This window comes from Anas platyrhynchos, chromosome 8 (assembly GCF_047663525.1).
Source record: "Anas platyrhynchos isolate ZD024472 breed Pekin duck chromosome 8, IASCAAS_PekinDuck_T2T, whole genome shotgun sequence".
In the NCBI taxonomy this organism is placed as follows: Eukaryota; Metazoa; Chordata; class Aves; order Anseriformes; family Anatidae; genus Anas; species Anas platyrhynchos.
The window spans coordinates 21,451,811-21,474,090 of NC_092594.1; the positions used below are offsets into that span (position 1 = coordinate 21,451,811).

General features: G+C 37.9%; 1 long non-coding RNA gene across 2 annotated transcripts in view; it reads left to right on the forward strand.

The window, feature by feature from the left end:
* The window catches only part of LOC119717671 (uncharacterized), a 41,607-nt gene that overhangs the window by 1,340 nt on the left and 17,987 nt on the right, over positions 1 to 22,280 (forward strand). For both annotated transcript variants that reach the window (XR_011811136.1, XR_005267676.2), the window contains exon 2: positions 594 to 1,049. This is a non-coding gene — a long non-coding RNA (uncharacterized lncRNA). The remainder of the gene's footprint in view (positions 1 to 593; positions 1,050 to 22,280) is intronic.

The following is a 22,280-nucleotide window of genomic DNA, read 5'->3' on the forward strand; positions in this document are numbered from 1 at the left end:
AGCTGTGTCTGACTTTGGTTGAAACGGTCCTGGTTTATGCCCAGGGGGTCTTCCATGGTATTCCATCACCAACTGCATTGATGCAGTGACCCTGAAGTCTAAGCCTTGTAGCACCTAATTGCCTGAAAATCCAACCATAAAGCATTATCTTCCTACCTTATTGTGTCACAAAGTGTCACATTATTATCTGAATGTAAACATAAGGGCAAAAGAGAATTATTTGAACAAAAGAAAGGATTAAATCTCAGTCAGAGCACTGGAAAGACCAGATGAGAGTGGCAATTGGTAACTGGACATCTTTGCACTGCCTAGTGAATCAGCAAACACTCAGAAGATTTGTGAGACTTTGAGTATTCAGAGACGTGATTGGCAGATTCTGCAGTAAAACACTTTAATCTTTCCATAGGCAAGATAAAACTCCTGTGGTCTCACGTATGTCTCCCAGTTCTACTTCTAATCCTCTTTTTGCTTTCAGATTTACAGTTCCTCCCATCTCTTTTTTCTCAGAGCTGTATTACAAAATGTAAATGCAAATGTAAAAGGCCATATCATTCCTCTTCATATGTTGTTTTGTTTTGTTTTGTTTTCATCAGATTTCATGGGATCACAAGATAACTCAAGCTGGAAAGGACCTTAGGAAATCTGTCTCTGTTTCACCTTCTGTTCAAAGCAGAACAGCTTTGGAATCAGACCAAGTTGTTCAGGACTTGATCCTGTCATGTCTTAAAAACCTCTAAGGTGGAAATGGCACAACCTCTGTGTTGAGTCCTCATTGGGAAAAAGCTTATATCTGGAATCCCCATGTCCTGTACCTTCAACGTGAGAACTATGTAATCACCCATGAATACTGGAGGACTCCCCTGGCAGAGTCACTGCTGCCCACAGGGATGTGCAGCACAGACATGACTTTACAGTCTTTCTGCAGTAATCTGGACTCTGCTTACAAGTAACCAGCAAACCTCCCCAGACATGAAATTAGTCAGTTTATGGGCATCCATTCCCTGCAGCAGTGAATCTCCAATACCTACCAACCTGCTTATCTTCTTTCTGTGAGTATTTGATTAAGGCTCAGTTGACGTCTGCACTCAAGGAATTTGTCTTCCTCATTTTTTCCCAGCATATTAATTTGGTCTATAACTACAGGTCTGGATGTGGAGAAGGAGTTGTAGATGTTACCAGAAATCATGAGTTTCCAGTCTTTCTCAGGAGTTTCCATCCACAGATCATTTGAGGATAGTTTCTAAATCCCCTCCTTTCTCACAGTATGAGTCTCTTGGGTCCACAGGGTCTCTCTGAAAACCCTGTTGATCACCTGTTCATCCTCCCTGATGGCCACCTCTTCTTCATCTCCTTCACCTGGTGCCTCAGAACCTCCTACAAGTGAGGCCACTGCTTCCATTAGTTAATGCATCTGGAAGTACCTGTCCCTTGAGACATGAGCTGAGTCCCTCAGGAGATTTGCCACTTTACAGAAAACATTCTGGATTAACATTCATTGTTTGATAATGATTAACTCATCAAACAATTAATGTATTATCAAATTCCTTACAACATTAGGTTTTCTTAAGTCAGTATTTTTTAGATTTCAGCAGTACTTTATAAATGATGTCTCATAAGAACTTATAAACTAAATTTCGTATTCCCTTTCCCTGTTATATAGAGCTGCAAGCACCTAATTAACTTCTGAAAAGAGGAGTCAGGACTCTGAAAAATATAATTCCAGTTTATATCAGGATTAGCAACATCTTTATTGCAAATATCTCAGTTCTTGACCAAATGTAATCTGAATACTTAAGTTATTAAAGCAGGGTTCTCTTTTGCTCCACTTTAGACACAGCTAAGATCTTACGAAAATAGGGAGATGTATATTTTATCCTCTATTTAAACAGGGTATAATGTTATAATTTTAGTTCCACATGGAAACATAGCCACATGTTTTGTAAAACTGCCATACACTTTTGTGTGCTTAGTGACAGCCTAAACCCTAAATTTTTCCTTATGCTCATTATCAGCAAAGTGATAAATTGCATTTCTATTTATTTATCTTCCTCTCTATTAATTTATCATAAGCTTAGAGAATCTGAAGTGTGGTTTGTGGCTGTACTTTAGGTCTCCTTGTGCACAACTTGAAATTAATTTTTCCCAGAATACATTAGGGCATTACAAGATCAACAATGAAGCTAGTTTTGCACAGTTTAAATAATTTCCCCAAGTCAATCACATCCTTGAATACTTGAAAGGGTGAAAGGGTAAAAGTGTTTTTGAGCTTCCAAACACTAATGAAGTTAGTTAGTTTTACCATTTTGTTGCAAATAAACATGATGTTAGGTCCCATTAGAAATATGTATGTGACATATTTCACCTGAGTACATTTACCTTTTCCCCTTCTTTCAACAGTGATGTGAATTACTTGCTTTGTTACAAAATTAGGCATTGGTTAGGCATTGGAACTGGTTGCCCAGGGAGGTGGTGGAGTCACTGTCCCTGGGTGTGTTTAAGGAAAGGTTGGACATGGTACTTAGGTACATGGTTTAGTGGGTGGTATTGGTTGAACTGTTGGACCAGACGATCTTGGAGGTCTTTTCTAACCTTAATGATTCTATGATTCTATGAAAATATGTTATCCGTATATTGTTCCTCATAAGAAGAAAGTGGTTTATAGACAAAAAGAAAATATAAATACCCACAAAACCTGATAAAAACTGACAAGTTGCTAAAAATATACTAGGTATGTTATACATGTCTTTCCTTTGTCTGGAATAATTGCCTAAGGTGACTTGAAAATTAAACTGATATTCACATTTTAAAGAAAAGGTACAGCACTGAAGAAGCTTCCAGAGTGGAGTGTAGCTGCACTACCTAAGCATTCCCTAGGCCTCCAGCCTTAGATGTTATTGTACCGGGGGAACCTGGTGGGCTGTCTCTAAGGAACAGCATGGAGCATAGAGAGGAGTGGAGACACTGCGGCTAGGCTCTGTGACAACAGGAAGACCTGATTGTTCTTGTGCACACCAAAACTGATAAGCTGCACATTTGCTGCCCCAAATGCTTGTCATGTTTTTGATGAAATGCTGTACTCCAGTGAATTTTGTTCATTATATCATTATAATACCAAAACACACCTCCATCCCAAAAGCTACCTGCTTCCAAGGTAAGACCATCTCTCCCTTAGTACACTTTCTGAATTTCTCAGAACCTATACATTTAAACAAAAGTGAGAAAACTTTTCACCAATTGTAAACAAGATATGCATGACTAGCTGGTAGAATGCTATGTTTTGACTTAGGGTGAGAAGAGTGCTGATAACACGCTGACATTTTAATTGTTGCAGAGCAGTGCTTACACCAAGCCAAGGACTTTTCAGCTTCTTGCTCTGTCCTGCCAACGGGCAGGCTGGGGGTGCAGTAAGAGCTGGGAGGGGACAGACCCAGGACAGTTGACCCAAACTAGCCAAAGGGGTATTCCATACCATCTGATATCATGCTAAACAATATATAGGGGTGGCTAGCCAGGGGAGGCAGGCCAGACTGCTCGGGGTTAGGCTGGACATCGGTCAGCGAGTGGTGAGCAATCGCATTGTGCATCACTTGTTTGCACACATTATTAGTATTAGTACTATTATCATCATTATTGTTGTTATTATTATTGTTGTTGTTATTATTATTATTGTTATTATTATTTTCCTGTCTTAATAAACTGTTTTGTTGTGGACGGAAGGAAGACACAGACGCTCAACATGAGTGAACAGTGAACTTCAACTTTAATGGATAGCTCAGTCGCTTTTTATCTAGTTCGAACATAATCAACTCATACATATTGCAGAAACTAAGCTCAGGATTGGCTAACACTTCCCGGGCTTTTCAGACAGTTCCTCCTTCTTTTAGCTACCTTTCCCGCCTTAGGGACTTTCCCGATCGCCCAAGGGCATCGCGTCCTTGAGCCTGATTGGCTCTCAGCCAGCTGCGTACGTGCCCAGGCTCATATGAGTTGAGTACGGTACTTCACTAGCCTATTGCCTCCTAACTACTCAACATCCACATGTCCTACTTCACTTAACCATTCCTCCACGCTGTCTTTATGTCAACTCACAGGCTTCACTTTCCCATTTCTCTCCCCCATCCCAGAGAGGGAGGGGGGAGGGTGAGCGAATGGCTGTGTGGTGTTTAGCTGCCGGCAATTAAACATGACCAAACTGTTTAAGTGTAACCATGGTAGTTCATGGAATGCGATTAGAGTGAGGGTGTGCTATGTTATTTGTGAATCAGTAATCGTGATAGTTAAGTACCCTGAACACTAACAGACCTATAATGGATAATTGACTACACTCTTATGCACAACACTGTGTTAATGAAAGCTCTGCCATTAAGGGGTATTAACAGGACGGACAGTTAAGCTGTTCCTGTAATCAGTTGTTCAGTTGGTAGATGATGACAATCTTATCCAATTAGAACAGTGGCAAGAGTATAATTATTGTATTTTCCAGAGTGAAAAAGAAAAAAGAAAAAAAGTCAATAAATTTCAGCTAAGTATGCACAGTTCACTCACTAGTGATTTAATGCAGAGCAGAAAAGATTCACAATATATGTGGTGTACAAATACATGCAAAACAAAAAAGAATAGCAAGAATTAATTTTTCTGATTTAATAAGGCACTATTTGACAAACATATTCAAAATGTTGAAATTACAAAACATTCATTCATATGGCTGAGTTTGTTTTGATATAAGACATGGACAAAATTCATAAATATATATTAATAATTATGTCCAGTGAATTGATATATGCCACTGTGAGGACCTTTTTTATGTTCTGAAAGATCAATTAGATATGTTTATTGAACAAAGTCTATTAAGAAACTGAAATGCATTGTTGAGTGACTAAGAATTTGTGGGAAAAAAAATCCATTGTGAAAAAGCTGTTATAGTAAGATCACTAAATCATGTTGGGGCATGTATGTTATGAGCTCTTAATACATGAGTAAAACTGTTTCTGTTTTTGTTTCTTTGCTGTTTTTTTGTTGTTAGCTATCAAATATTTTTCTCTGTCCGCAGCTTTCTAGTTATTACTGATCCTTTTGCTGCCTCATCAGCAAAACTGGCCTTTTTCTATTGTAAAAATGACATCTACTGATCACCTCATGGCAAGGTTGAGGGAGGTGATAGAATTAGACTGCAGTTGCCTTGGTTTCTTCCCCTTCCCCTTCCCCTTCCCCTTCCCCTTCCCCTTCCCCTTCCCCTTCCCCTTCCCCTTCCCCTTCCCCTTCCCCTTCCCCTTCCCCTTCCCCTTCCCCTTCCCCTTCCCCTTCCCCTTCCCCTTCCCCTTCCCCTTCCCCTTCCCCTTTCTTTTTTTTTTTAATTTAATGTATTTTTATTTTTTTAACATATAAGGGAGATAAAGAATAATCCATTTGGGTGGTGTGATACTGTTCACAGTCATACTCTATTAGAGAGATTGACTGTGTGTATTTTTTTTCACCAATAAAAATAAATACATTTAAGTTAGGCATTCTCTCAATCTGCCTTTAGAAACAGCTTATAAGTAAACAAACAAATATATAAACTTTTCCTCCAGCTCTGTTACACATTTTTGAATGAGCCTCTCAGCTCTTGACAATAGATAAAAATACGCTTTTGTGTTCTATGTTCTATAAACTTTGACTTTTTGCCTTTAAAACTTCTGAAACTGAGCAAAAGAGTAACAAGCTTTTTCAGGAAAGCAGAAGACATACAGTGTAATTACTTCGCAATTTCCAGTCTCAGCTAAACTAACACTTGAAAAATGTTTCACTGAAATGAATAAAGCAGATTGTCAAAAATACTGGCATTCAACATAATGCTGATTAGACTGTGATAGTCAAAGTGGCCATCAAACCAGAAGGTTGACCCTAATGAGATTAAAGTAATAGTAAAAAAGAATAATATATGTATTTATTTATTTAGTTAGTTATTTTACTTTGAAATCTGAGAGCTCTTCCAACAGCTGAAGTCTGTTTCATTTACAGCACTTAGTTTCTACAGTAATAACATTCTTATTACAGTAGTAGTTCACCAGACTTTAAATAAGTGCTTTTACTGAAAATATAAGGATTAATCCTTTTTGCTATTACTTTCAATCTTACTTCTTAAAGAGTCACCCATATATGACATTTATAAATGTGTGTACACTGTGTATTAATTCAAACTAAGCCCTGTACTGAAGAATGCTAAGGCCCTTGAATTAAGCTATTTAATTTCCTTCCTTATCTAATTGCTGAGACTATTATTTAATGTCTCTTGTTTTTCTCTCTATTAATCTGTTTGCTTTAGTAAATTACATTCAATTTTTCAACTCAGAAGTAGTACAAATGAGAGGGAAAGCAAAGGCTTTAAACAAAGAAGCAATACATATATTTGAAAAAAAGAAGTAAAAGGTGGCTGAAGAAACATCAAAATTATAGGGTACCTGTCACAAATGGCCATCTGTAAATTAGGAAAAAAGCTGGAAAGGGTCAGTGGTGTGAGATGACTACTCATAAAACGAAGAATTATCACAAGGGCCCTAAGCTGCACTTGTAGCTCCAGAGAGTGTTGGACCGTATTGCCCTTGGGCACCTCTGGCCAGGGTTTAAAGTTGCTGGGTTCAATCTTATTGGTGGACTGGAGATGACAGAGATAAACTGCTGAAGCCAGAAAGACAAAATAGTGTGCTTAGGATTTTAATTTTAAGCACGATTGCCACCATCCTTTTCATATCTTGTAACTGATAGGTATGAGCAGGCACAACTACAGAGAAAGCTCTAAAAAGCTTGTATCTCTCTGTGTTATCTTCCTGGGTCACTCAGTTTGTAAATTATTGCTTGCATTTAACATGCAGTGCGATTTCTTTTATTTTCTTTTTTCCTTTTCCTAAGGACAAGCAGAGCAGAAAGGTTACATGGAATAAAAATATGGCTCCTGCTCATTCAGTAGTTTTCAGGTGTAGCTCTCATGATGTTGATAACATGCTGTACCTGCCCACCTCAGAAAATACGTCTTGTTGCTGATAGAGGAACTGCTGAAACCCAGTATATGCTTCAGATAGGGCAGGTAGCTCTTCCAAAAGAGGGATAAGGTGTCATGCCTGTAAATAGCTTAAATATGATGTGTTGCCTTATGGTGTAGTTTGGACTCCATACCACTCCAAGAAGACTATGAAAGTACAGCAGGAGAGGTTTCTTCCCATGACAGAAATGCCTCATATGTTTGTTTGTTTGTTTTTCAAATTTTCCTATAATGGTGATAATTGTTATAAATTAAAAATTGTTTTTATATAAAAAGTAATTTAGCCAAAAAAAACACCCAAACAAACAAAAAACTAAGTAAGTTAATCCTTACTTTACTATAACACCAATGGCTTTAATGTAGTCTGTAAAGACTGATTTCAGGATTAAGTTTGTACACAAAGAACACACTTGTGTTTGAAGTTCATGTTGTTCCCAGCATGACTAAAATGCTCTGTGATATGTAAATAAAGTAACTACATCATTTCTGAAAAATAGTTCTCTTTTCCTGACCGAGCTATATTGTTGCAATGAGACTTGCATTATTTTCTGTATTCACAGTATGCCTTTGTACTGGTGACCAGATACATAGATGTTTCAACAAAGTTGTTAGCAGCTCAGAAAGTACCTTATATATTTCTCGTTACATCAGTCAGTGCAGGCATGTAGTATGAAGGGCAACAGGAATTACAATGATCCCTGCTTTGAATGCTAATAGATATGTGTGCTTTGGTGGTATCTGACCTTCACAGGATAAATCCACACTACTCATGGTTTGTGCTGAAATACTACAGAAAATGTCCTTTTAGTGTTATAATTGTCATTCTAGTTACATGAAAAAGTAGGTAAAAATATTCAAAATAAGTATGGTCTTGATTTCAGATCCTTTTCACAAATCAACTACCCAATAAGTTTTTAATTGATATGCATCAATCTGTCATTTTTAAATGGATAGACACACTTTCTATAAACAAATGGTAGTCCATAAATTATTCACAAGATCTTTATCACATCCATTTTCTCTGTTGCATATCACACAAAACTTACTTGTGTACATTTTCTTAACACTGAGCTGACAGTTTTACCTGTAGAACTTAACTTCAGGGAACGCAGAAAGGAATGAACAAATAAGTCTTTTGTTTTCTTCTACCTATTGCTGAATTTTTCTTATATTAGTCAGTGCTGTGCTCTGGGGTTAAATATCCTTCCATTTGCTTCCACAACATATTGGCCACGGCATCAATGACAAAATCACACAAGAGCCCTTCTCCAGTTAGAGAAAAGAGGTAGTTTTTTGGATGCTTCTCTGGTTTTCTTAACCATGTTAGTGTTGGGAAGACTGGACCACTGACTGAGTTTGCCCCAGGTGCGGGCAGTCTGGCAGGTTTCTGTGTGAGACTATCACAAGGGAAGCATTGGTTTGCCATTTACTCTCCGGGCAAGCACAGGGAAAAAGATTCCATAAAGTCCCTGCTGTGATTTTAACCATCACTGATCATAATACTATTGAAATTCTCAAAAATAGCCTTGGGGTTCCTCCCAAGAGAGCTTTGTTTTCCTGATGAAAGAACAGAGCCTGCTAAAACCATATTAACACACCTTTCCATCAGGGATGCTTTCTAATGCAACCGGGTGGCATTTTTCCTGCCACCAAAAAGACTGTCTTTGGGGACCAAGTGTGGCCATTTTTGTCCTCCCCAGCTGATTCTGCTATGGTGACCTATTAGTGCTCCCATATGTACCTGATATTAAAATCCAGTCTCTTCAGGTGGTCCCTAATTTGTTGTGCCATGTGATTTGAACACTCAAATATGGCATCTACAAAAGAGTTCCTGTATTTTTATGGTGATATTGCATATAACCATCAAAAATATATCAGCTAAAATTGAAAGCTTGCAGCAACTCACCAGTAACTACAGAGCTGTCCAAAAAGCAGGTTTGTGCTTAGTATTCAGTATCTTGTAACACATGGCAATTCTGAATATTTTTCTTTTCAGCCATATTCATAAGCCATTGATTAGAGGTGGCCAAATACCTCCACTTCCTCTGGTGACAGCTACTGGGACTAACATGCTACCATGTTAGTTTTAAGGTTTATAAAGAGGTGTGTTTCTGTGCAGATGCTAAGTGGTAATATATTGAAAGGGAAATATAGTAACTCACCTTTGCATTCTCATCACCCAGTTCCAAATGGACTGTTGTCGTGGTTTAACCCGGCCGGCAGCTAAACACCACACAGCCGTTCGCTCACCCTCCCCCCTCCCTCTCTGTGACAGGGGAGACAAATGGAAAGCGAAGCCCGTGAGTTGAGATAAAGACAGTTTAATAAGACAGGAAAATAATAACAACAACAACAACAACAATAGTAATAATAATAATGATAATAATAATAATAATAATAATAATAATACAATGATGATAATAGTACTACTACTAATAATGTGTACAAACAAGTGATGCACAATGCAATTGCTCACCACTCGCTGACCGATGCCCAGCCTAACCCCGAGCAGTCCGGCACCCCTCCCCTGGCTAGCCACCCCTATATATTGTTTAGCATGCCGTCAGATGGTATGTAATACCCCTTTGGCTAGTTTGGGTCAGCTGTCCTGGGTCTGTCCCCTCCCAGCTCTTACTGCACCCCCAGCCTGCCCGTTGGCAGGACAGAGCAAGAAGCTGAGATGTCCTTGGCTTGGTATACACGCTGCTCTGCAACAATTAAAACATTGGGGTGTTATCAGCACTCTTCTCATCCTAAGTCAAAACATAGCATTCTACCAGCTACTAGGAAGAAAATTAACTCTGTTCTAACTGAAACCAGGACAACTGTCCAACAAATCACCATGATCATCTAATTCCTGATTCCATAATATGCAAGTCTTTCTCAGAATTTTCACATCTTGTAGACAAAAATAACAGAATTCTTCTGCAGATCAAAAAATCCTCTTAAAATTAGTTGTGTACCACACAAAGAATTAAATTTTCTCCTTAATCATTGTGCTGTCCACTCTAAAATATTCAGGGTGTGGGACAAAATTTTGCTTTTCAGTAGCATTAAAAATAGAGAAATTAATCATCATCAGAGTATGAATGATGAAGGAATAGTGGCACAGTGCAATCTCTACATTCTTGGTCTCTCTCCAAACATTCCATTACATTCAAAACTTTCTGTTTGTATAAGTATCATTAAACCTAGGCTTTACTTTAAAGAGGTAAGCTGTTTGCCTCTTGATCAAATTACGATCTCTATGTTCATCAGAAATAGTAAACTTATCTTGTAGACATAAATAATCTTTTACATGCAGAAAACTACTTTCACATGTGAAAGATTTTGTTTTAGGATCTCACTTGACTCACTGAGGTCTTAAAAGTAATTCAAACAATTCAAACCTTTTTTTTTTTTTTAACCTTCAGAAGCAGTAAAGTAAGCCTTTTGCTGTAGGCAATGTAAAACATTGTAAGACAACGTAGACAAAAATTACAGGAAAGACAAGTCTGGTACACTTTATATGAAGCAGTACAATTTGCTTGCAAATTGAAAACTGTATGAAATAAAGTTGAATATCTGAGAAGTAGAATTACAGTTTCTTTAAATTCAGTTAACTCATTGAAGAAATACTCAGCTATTGACTGAGTTTATTGGTGTGACAGAGAAGGGCTTTGTTACTGCTGAATTCAGTTTAGTGAATGCACAGTGAGATTCTTCAAATTAGTGAAAAGTCTTTGGATGGCTAATATCTCAAAAAGCCTGTCTGTATTGACTACAACACTACAGAATGTTATAAAATAAATTATATTCTTCATAGCTTAAAAAATGATTTAGAAATATAATTACCCAATGTTGAGGTTTTCAGCCATATGAGTGTTTTTGTTTTGTTTTGTTTTGTTTTGTTTTGTTTTGTTTTTGTTTGGTTGGTTTAGCAGTGTATAATAACTTAGCTCTCCAGGCTTCATTTCCCTTGCCTCCTTCCTTTCCTTGTAAATATTGTTTCATATTTTAGGTAACTTTTTTTTTTTTTTTTCCCTTTTTTAAATACCAACATTTAATTTCAGATATTTGATGTCATTATACACAATGGACAGATTGACTCTAAAACAGCATCCTGGCTAATAAAAAAAGAAACCACCAAATGATTATGGATTGCTCTGTAATATAGTAGGTTAGTATGAATAGTGTCCTCCTCAACATTTGAAAGCAGGACAAGTTTTTATTCAGGAATAAAAAATATGATTAATCTTTTAAAAAGATAATCCAAAAAGACACAATTAGTCAAATTAAAACCCTGAAGATCCTTTTCATGTTTTTTCCAAGAAAACTTTTTCCAATGATTTTTGTTTCAATTAATAGATTTTTTTTCAAGAAACACAAATATTTTTCCCATACACACAGCCACAATAAAAATACTGGGCTTGTCCTTATACGAAACGTATTTTCTATTTGTAATTACAGTACATAGGTAGAGAAATAATTGCTAAACATCAAGTATATTGTACAGCATCCATCTTTTGTAAAGTTAGTTATCCAAATTACAGCAATCCTGCCATCTTGTTTATGCATTTGTACTTCCTCATCCAGGTATAAATCTTTGAAGCAACAAAGATTGTGAAATACTGAACAAAGACAAAGAATATGTTTTGTTACTGTTATTTTTCATGTAGATGTTATTCCATCTCCTTGATGGTATCAGATATCATCATTCTCCAGAGCTCTTAATCTGACGTGTATTGACATTGTGTGATTGTAAAAGATGCTATTTATTTTCTGTTGCCTTACAACTCATATAGAAAAGAAATACTGTGATTCCTCAAGACTTAAGAAGAAAGTAGCAAGAGAGGAATATTATAAAGTATGATAATTCACATGCAAGCAGATCAGATCCTAATACTCAAGACTGTTTGGGCCCTAAAACTACATTTTTTTCTTTTATTTATTTATTTCCAGATTTAGCTTAAAATTGGAATTTAGATAACTGGCTTGAACATAGTTTATTAGGCATGGTGCTACTTTATTCCAAAACATTTTGTTTTTAAATAAAATACATCACTAAAAATTGCTTAGTCAGTAAAATAAATGAGTGGAACACATCACTGGCTTTGCAGCCCCTTAATTGTGTAAGCGATTATCTAAAACAAATCTGTAAAATGAAAAATACGGTTGGCTATTACATAGACTCAATATGTCAAAACAAGTAATATATATATATATATATTTTGTCTCAGAGTAGGGTTTTTTACCATAAAATCCTTTAAATCCATCATGACAATGTATATAGATGTAACGTTAGATATACTGATGATTACTTTCACAACCACAGTATCTAAATATATCTAATATATAAAACAATGTTTTAATACAAAAACTATTACACCCGTAGAACACTTTATCTGAGTACTTGTGAAATTCTATTTCATTTTCAGGAATAATTCAATTTCTTGTATCAGCATTATTGAGTATCAATGTTATTGAGAAAACAAGAGGTCTTTATCCATTTAGCATATCCATGTAGTCAAAAATATAGCATATGGTTTATAAATGCAAGAACAAGTGATTAATTTTGACAGTTGTAAATTTGCATAAGAAATTTTGCTTGATCTTTATTTCACATTTTTTCACAAATTTCAGATTCACTACTTGAAATAGGCTGGCCATTTGATGATATGATTTTTTTAATTGTGCATTCAAAGATTAAAAAAAAAAAAAAAAGAAAATGACAGCATACAAAATCTGAAGCCTCTTATAGTCTGAAACAATGTGAAGGATGAGTTGCTAGGAGTTGGACTTAATGATCCTTGTGAGTCCCTTCCAACTCAGAATATTCTATGATTCTACAGATGTAGTCATGGCACCAAGACTGTCAGAGTTTAAGAAGGGTTTGGACTGCGCTCTTAGTTACAAGGTCTTAATTTTTGGGTAGACCTGTGTGGTGCCAGGAATTGGACTTGATGATCCTTGTGGGTCCCTTCCAACTCAGGATATTCTATGATTCTATGATTCTATGAGGTGTTATATCTACATGTATAAATAAAGACATTAAGCACTGTGAGTCAAAAAAAAAAAAAAAAGACATAGGTTTCCAAACTGAGGGACAGTTTCCAAACTATGGGTATTGGAACTGACTTAAAACAGGCAACAGAAACATTTTAAAAAAATCAAAGTTTCTCCAGGAGTTTCTAAATGAAATCACAGAGTATGTACAAACTATTCCTATTTTATGATAGTTATATAGTTTTATCAGGCTCAAATGTTGTTACAAACTTAGTCAATGGGATTTTTAAATAAAGTTGTGTACAAAGTGAGGAACAAAGGCTATACAAATTACTACCATTAAGAACTCAGAAAGCATTCTTATTTAGGAAAAGTCAGTTCAATCAATGGACTTTCTCTTCAATCATACAGACCTAGGCATCTGGTTCAGACAAGAACACCAAGAACTGGTCTTTTTGCAGGAATTTTACAGGCATTAAGGAAAATGACAGTCCTATTGATTGAGCTGCAAACTAATGATTTCACATTTGAAAAGCAAAATATAGTGCTGAAGGTGACAGGAACTGGTCTTCAACATCTCATAATGTGAAACTTCGCACAAAATAAATATACTATATAGGATAGAAGACGATGGAAATAAAAGCCTTCTTCTTTTAAATATTTGATGGAAAAAAAAAAAAAAAAAAAAAAAAAAAAACATAAATCCCTGTTTTGTGTACACTGAATAGTCCTGTCAGATGACATATTATATTTTGGCTGCTGTCACATATGAGTTTATTTCATCATGATGCAACTTTCTACTGCCTTCTTCTGGGTAGCCTATGGCACTGACCCTTCTAAGACTTTCTTCCCTCTTTGCAAGCTTTACTCTCATTTGGTACAGCAACCACACTAGCATATATGTGCCCTATACTCTCTGAAAGCAATAAATAAATAAATAAATAAAATAAAGCTGTTTTTAATCTTTTGAAACTTGTCAAGCTGTTTCTTCTCACCTTGTTTTATCAAAAAGATATCAAAACATTTGCTAATCTTGTAAGCTTATGTTCTCAAGCATCTATTCCTTGGGTTTGTTTACAACTGACCATATTAATATTGATTGGCAAGAATTATAAATATTTATTTTTCTTTTTATTGCAGAAACACCAGAAGTTTCAACCCTGGCCTGAAATTGATTCTTTTAGTAAAGACTTATGAAAAATAAATTAATTTTAAGAATGTAAAATATGAGCTTGGTAATTCTAAAATATAATTTTCCCGATAATCACAAATATTTCTTTAACTTAAGCATGTGCATTCATATCAAGAAAGTCTATATTGTTTTGATGGAAACTCTTCCACATACTCTCCACATAGGAGAGCCTAGAGTTATTACCGAGTTGCAAACTTTAGACTGTACCATATTTATTAAGTTCATAGCCAGGCCTTTCTTCTAGTCTTAGTGCCATAATGGTGGTTACTTTGCTTGTAGACAGCAGCATGCTTTCATATGGATAAAATGACTCAAATCCTTTTCCTTTTTCCTTTCCTTGCCTTGCCTTCTCTCCCTCTCCCTCTCCCTCTCCCTCTCCCTCTCCCTCTCCCTCTCCCTCTCCCTCTCCCTCTCCCTCTCCCTCTCCCTCTCCCTCTCCCTCTCCCTCTCCCTCTCCCTCTCCCTCTCCCTCTCCCCTCCCCTCCTCTCCCCTTCCCTTCCCTTCCCTTCCCTTCCCTTCCCTTCCCTTCCCTTCCCTTCCCTTCCCTTCCCTTCCCTTCCCTTCCCTTCCCTTCCCTTCCCTTCCCTTCCCTTCCCTTCCCTTCCCTTCCCTTCCCTTCCCTTCCCTTCCCTTCCCTTCCCTTCCCTTCCCTTCCCTTCCCTTCCCTTCCCTTCCCTTCCCTTCCCTTCCCTTCCCTTCCCTTCCCTTCCCTTCCCTTCCCTTCCCTTCCCCGCTCTTCTCTTTTTTCTTTTTTTTCTCTTCTCCCTCCCCTGCCAAGTAGAAGATGAATTACATTTTTAAAGCTTTTTAGTAGAATGCAAGTGCTCTTGCCTTGCAGTCATAGTATATAATGTGCTGATGCATATAGTTTTGGTATGGTGCTTGTAAGGTAAATTGCATATGTTTAAATATTCTCCTCTGAACAAACATACATATGCATACATACACACACAAAATCACAAACACATTTGATGTTATAAGGAAATTATTCAAATACCTGTTTCAGATTGAAAACGGATTTTTCTTCTTATAAACCATTGGAAGAGAAAACAAACACCAGAAATAATGACTGCATCAGACGTTTATCATCTTGTGTCCCAGAAGCACTGTGAAGGTACAGTGTTGTCAAAAAAAGGGAAATGAGCAAAGACAAAAGATCTTAAGATTTGCAAGCACCATTGTTAATGTTATGTGAATTGAATTCAGACTTAATACTCCCCCACAGTAACACAAAAGAAAACACTTTTTTAAGAACTCTGCACAATGTAAGAGAAAATGTAATTTATTTTTTGATACATATGTGAAAGGGCTACGTGGACATTGCAGCACACTAAAGATTTTAGCTTGCACAATTCCATTTTATTTCACTTTCATGCAGTGCAAGTCTGGAATACAATACCAAAACTATGGATTCACCTTTCAAACAGAGATCATGAAGTCAGATGGTATCAGACTTTGATTTTTCCTGCTGTTGACCCTAGAAAATAGAAATTTCCTCTTCATATGTGCTGATTGTTGTCTGATGAGATCCCCTGGTTAGAAAAGTAGTTCAGGCTCAGTTTCCAAAGCTCCTTATGCTGAATGACAGCCCATTGAGGTTAGTGCAATGAGCCTACTGGCTATGCTGGTGTTTCAATAGTCTTTAAGGGAATCCCAGCAATTTTTAAAAGAATCTGCAATATTAAAAAAAAAGAAAAGGCAGAATTTCCTAACTGAAAATGCTGCAGATGGCGAAGACATTGCCCATATGTGTCCCTGGGTATTTCACTTCACCTTGTCTTCTCCTGTTCCATCACTTGTCTGAATTGTGTATGTAGACTGTACGATTTTCAATTTAACAGTGGTTTGGTTTTTTTTTTTCAAAATACACTGCTCTTTCTCTTATATTAGGAGCTCCTGATACTGATTGAGCGTATAGATGACATCACTTTTGCAATTGATAACAAAAATAATCATTATATATATTAAATATCATATAATAAATAGTAATGTATAAAAAATATATATAATATATATATCATTATAGTTCTATTAAGAACTAGTAAGTAAATTGAAATTTTCTGCTTTTGTGTTTGCTTCTGGTAGTTTTAAAAGAAAAATAAATAAAAAGCAGAAATAAATAACAAGTAGATTAATTCCTGGTTTAACTCACTTTACTCCTGAGTTCCTTTGTTCCTTGGCTAAAAAAAAACAAAAAAAGTATATATGAGCTAGTGGTCAAAAGGAAAGAAATCCAAGGCTGAAAGTATAGGGAACTTTTCAACAGCTACAACATGCAGAGGTGTCAGAGCTGTGCCAGCAATGAAAGAATTTACATAACGAAAATTTTCCCCAGGTATCCCAGAATGTCACTTGTGATTTCCACTGAAGATTACCCATCAGTTAGCAGAAATTTGCTTTTTAATTGGCCTGTATTGCACCTGCCATATTCTGGCTCCCCAGTCTCTGAAGCATTGGCAAAAGAGGGAAGGTGTATATCTGTGGGGATTTAATCTTAATATATTACAGGAAGGGCATGAACAGCAACAATTAAAGTTTAAAAGACAAAAATTATGTGCACTAGCACGAACTGATGAGGAAGAGGCAATGGGACCTGGGGAGTAACTAATGAACAAGATTAATTAGCCGCAGCAGAAAGATCTAAAGCTCTGGTGAACGCAGAGGAAAGCTTTAATTTTGTTGACTTTTCTGGGTCCTGGGAACAGCCCAAGGAGGCCAGAAGTAGTAAATCTAGCAGAAAGGTTACATTTAGCTAGTTTTATTTAAAAAAATATAATAATAATAATAATAATAATAATAATAATAATAATAATAATAATAATAATAATAATAATGATAATAATAATAATAATAATAATAATAATAATAATAATAATAATAATAATAATAATAATAATAATAATAATAATAATAATAAAAGTATTGTGTGAAATGCAGGAGGCTGACAAGCATGTGGAATGGCAGCATTGGCTAGCAGTATGACTCAATGCACTTTGACTATGTTCATCGCTCATGAACATCAGGTGATCATGGTGGCACTGCTCTTTTTGTTTGCTTTCAGGGAGGAAAAGAAAGAAAATAATTAAACTGAGAAACAGTGTGTTTTCATCTAGACTTGCAATGATGCAATGATTCCCACAGCATTCTCCTCAAGAAACTGGCTGCTCTTGGCTTGGACTGGCGCACGCTTCGTTGGGTTAGAAACTGGCTGGATAGCCGGGCCCAGAGAGTTGTGGTAAATGGAGCCAAGTCCAGTTGGAGGCCAGTCACTAGTGGCGTCCCCCAGGGCTCGGTGCTGGGGCCGGTCCTCTTTAACATCTTCATCAATGATCTGGATGAGGGCATTGAGTGCACCCTCAGTAAGTTTGCAGATGACACCAAGCTAGGTGCGTGTGTCGATCTGCTTGAGGGTAGGAAGGCTCTGCAGGAGGATCTGGATAGGCTGCACCGATGGGCTGAGGTCAACTGTATGAAGTTTAACAAGGCCAAGTGCCGGGTCCTGCACCTGGGGCGCAATAACCCCAAGAAGAGCTACAGGCTGGGAGAGGAATGGCTGGAGAGCTGCCAGGCAGAGAAGGACCTGGGAGTGATGGTGGACAGTCGGCTGAATATGAGCCAGCAGTGTGCTCAGGTGGCCAAGAAGGCCAACGGCATCCTGGCTTGTATCAGAAACACTGTGACCAGCAGGGCTAGGGAGGTGATCGTCCCCCTGTACTCGGCTCTGGTGAGGCCGCACCTCGAGTACTGTGTTCAGTTCTGGGCCCCTCGCTACAAGAAGGACATTGAGGTGCTTGAGCGGGTCCAGAGAAGGGCGACGAAGCTGGTGAGGGGCCTGGAGAGCAAGTCCTATGAGGAGCGGCTGAAGGAGCTGGGCTTGTTCAGCCTAGAGAAAAGGAGGCTCAGGGGTGACCTTATCACTCTGTATAAGTATATTAAAGGAGGCTCTAGCGAGATGGGGGTTGGCCTGTTCTCCCATGTGCCTGGTGACAGGACGAGGGGGAATGGGCTAAAGTTGCGCCAGGGGAGTTTTAGGTTAGATGTTAGGAAGAATTTCTTTACTGAAAGGGTTGTTAGACATTGGAACAGGCTGCCCAGGAAGGTGGTTGAGTCACCATCCCTGGAAGTCTTCAAAAGACGTTTAGATGTAGAACTTAGGGATATGGTTTAGTGGGGACTGTTAGTGTTAGGTCAGAGGTTGGACTCGATGATCTTGAGGTCTCTTCCAACCTAGAGATTCTGTGATTCTGTGATGTAGAGGCTCTGACTCTCATCGGGCCTGGTATGCTGTGGAGTGTAGAGACATCCAATAAGAGTTATTTTCTCCTTTGAGAGGCTTAAATTGACCAAAGATAAACAAGGTGAAGAGGAAACTGTGACAGAAGAACAGGGACATGTCAAACTGCTGGAGCTCAGAAGGAGGCTTCCAGGAGTCCAAGTTGTGGTTTAAGCCAGCAGGCAGCTCCACACCACTCAGCTGTTCACTCACTGGCCCCAGTGGGTTGGGGGAGAGAATTAAGAAAAGGTAAAACTCATGGCTTGAGATAAAGACAGTTTAATACGACAGAAAAGAAGTGATTATAACAATAACAATAATAATATTAATAATAATAAACAAAAGAAGTGATGCACAATGCAATTGCTCCCCACTTGCTGACTGATACTCAGCTAGTCCCTAGGCAGTAGCCATGCCCCTGGCCAACTGCCCCCATATTAATTGCTCAGCATGATGCCATATGATATGAAATATCCCTTTGTCCAGTCTGGGTAAGTTGTCCTGGTTCTGTCCCCTCACAGCCTCTTGTGCACCCCCAGCCTGCTGCTGGGTAGGTGGCGTAGGTGGGTAGCTGGCAGGGTGGTGTGAGAAGCTGAAAAGTTCTTGACTTAGTGTAAGCACTGCTCTGCAACAACTAAAACATCAGTGTGCTATCAGCATTATTTTTCTCCTAAATCCAAAACATGGCATCATAGCAGCAACTGTGAAGAAGCTGAACAAAACCAAAACCAGGATACAGTTGCAGGTTACTAGATGCAGGATACTGCAGGTCACTGTTTTCCATATCAGAAAGGGCATAATGCAGATGACTCCACATTCATGGGTGCTACCTGACATGCTGGTTTTCTGCAAGGTCAACCAATGTCAAGGCAAGCAGCTTGGTACTTTGATGTCTTGTAGCAGCAGGGATGGATGAGAGTAGAAAAGGTGAGAGTGGCCCTGGACCAGGGGACGGGTGAATATGTGTCAAATATTTCCCAAATAAACAATACAGCCTCAGAGGACAATTTTGCACACTATTTGCACAGATTGTTTCTTACAAGTGACATTGCAGTGTCCTAACAAGGGAACTGCTAATAAAAGTGAGTTTGTTCCGTAAGTGATGGAAGTTACTAACATCTTGCTTGTGCCTCATAGGTGGACAGATGGAGGCAGAGCACACTGCTTGTTCTGCAGGTCAAAGATAACATTGTACAAGAAGATGTTCTGAAGGCTGGAAAATACTTCCACTGTTAATTATTATTTACTACTTATAGGATGACTGGTAACTGCTAAAGCTATAATTATAGCAGATATACTATCATACCAAACTACTGTTAAATCTTATATTAAGGGACATGGTACGTAATGTCATTGTTCTTGCTCCTCTACTCCAGCTGAACATTGCTGTTCCATCCAGCATTATCTAAACAAAATATTTTAGTTAAACCTTGCCTTATTCATCAGATTCAGTAAAACAGTTTTCCTATAGATCTTGAGTAAAGCTCATTATTACATTCAGGTTCTTCATCCTCAATTTAATCTATATGTATATGAACGAGAGGTGGGCCTGTGCAAACTTCATGAGTTTCAACAAGGCCAAGTGAAAGGTTCTGCATCTGCTTTGGAGCAATCCTAAGCACACATACAGGCTGGGTGGAGAATGGATTGAGAGCAGCCCTGAGGAGGACTTGAGTGTGCTGGTAGACAAGAAGGTCGGTCAACACAAGCTGGCAAAACTTACTTCTTCTCCATTTTTCTGTTTGCTTCCATCACTGATCTCAGTATTTGAATGGATTTGTTTATTTATTTATTTATTTCCCATAAGAAAGCGTCAATTCATTTGGATTTCTTCGGAGCAATAAAAATTAAACTTCAAGTGTGGAAGTTCATTAGAATCTGCTCAGGCTGTATGTCAGTTTTATTTACATGTTCAAACTACTTTTTTTTCTCCCTCTGTTTCAGAACAGTTGAATTCTGTTTGCTCAAATTACTGTACAATTCTATGAGAATATATGTTGGGAAGATTTGCTTCCAAACTGTGCAGCTTTCTGGCAGCACTGCTGGCTAAAAGAACATACGACTTGGCTGAAAACCACTCCCAGATGTTAGGGCTCCAGAGAGATACGTCATGCAGATGGCACCATCATTACAGATACTAAACTCTAATGCCTTGTCCTGGTTTCAGTTAGAACAGAGTTAATTTTCTTCCTAGTAGCTGGTAGAATGCTATGTTTTGACTTAGGATGAGAAGAGTGCTGATAACACCCCAATGTTTTAGTTGTTGCAGAGCAGCGTGTATACCAAGCCAAGGACATCTCAACTTCTTGCTCTGTCCTGCCAACGGGCAGGCTAGGGGTGCAGTAAGAGCTGGGAGGGGACAGACCCAGGACAGCTGACCCAAACTAGCCAAAGGGGTATTCCATACCATCTGATGGCATGCTAAACAATATATAGGGGTGGCTAGCCGGGGGAGGGGTGCCGGACTGCTCAGGGTTAGGCTGGGCATCGGTCAGTGGGTGGTGAGCAATTGCATTGTGCATCACTTGTTTGTACACATTATTAGTAGTAGTACTATTATCATCATTGTATTTTTATTATTATTATTATTACTATTGTTGTTGTTATTATTATTTTCCTGTCTTATTAAACTGTCTTTATCTCAACTCACGGGCTTCACTTTCAATTGTCTCCCCCGTCCCAGAGAGGGAGGGGGGAGGGTGAGTGAACGGCTGCGTGGTGCTTAGCTGCCGGCTAGGTTAAACCATGACATGCCTGTATCTCTTTTCAATAAAACTAGGGGAATGCAGGAGATCCAGAAACAGCAAAGCTTATCAGAGTTGGGTATCTAAGGTTACTCTCAGTCCAAATTAAATAACTATTTTTCTCTGAAATCAAAATTGAAAAAAAAAAAAAAAAAAAAGAATTCTCGGAAATGTGGGCATTGTTCTTAGAAGACACAGATACTATTTTAAGCTACTTTAAACTTGTGGGGAAAAAATATTTCCACCTCTTTTGTTGAGGATTTTTCTAAAACTTACTGGTCTCTTTACAGTGGAGTTTCACCACAACCAGCTTAAGTTGATAGATTCTGTGTTGCTGTACATGGACAGCTTCTCAGCTTCTCTTCTTACCCAGCACATCACTCCCTTGGCTGTGTCCTCTTGCTTGTTTCCTTGGGGAAATATGCAGATGTGTAGTGCATTGCATGAGTTGGCTGAAAGCATATTTTCCCACCAGGGTTAAAATTCAATCAAGTCAATGAATGGATCTGCCTTCCTGGAGGCAAATAAGTATGAAATGGCAGTGGGGAGAGATGGCTATGGGTGGAGAGGAGGTGGGATTGCCCCCAGATTTAATGTGATCCTACACTCTCTTACACTGATCGTGCTTTTATTTCTTCTTTTTCCTCCTCCTCCCCATGATGTCTGTTAGCCCAGCATGTAGCTTTTCATTTAGTTTATTTTTATTTGTATATATTTATATTTTTATTTATTTATTGGTTTATTTGCTGGACAAATAAAGCTATCCAGCAAAATTATTCAAAGTAAAGATATTCAGACATATAAGCGTGTATATTTGAAATTTTATCTTTGCAGTTCTGTGTTTAATATCTGTGATATATTACAGTTCTTCATAGCAGTATTACTGTTCTTTATATTACTGTTCATTGTAACAGATTGTCTATTACAGAGGTAAAATTTAATAAGGACATGTACATTAATATTATGGCGTAATTTCCTGACTGCCAGACAGGAGATATTTTGATTGTTAAACTATGTTTGATATGTTAATATATGATATGAGTACCAAGTGGGGCCCTATTAACATC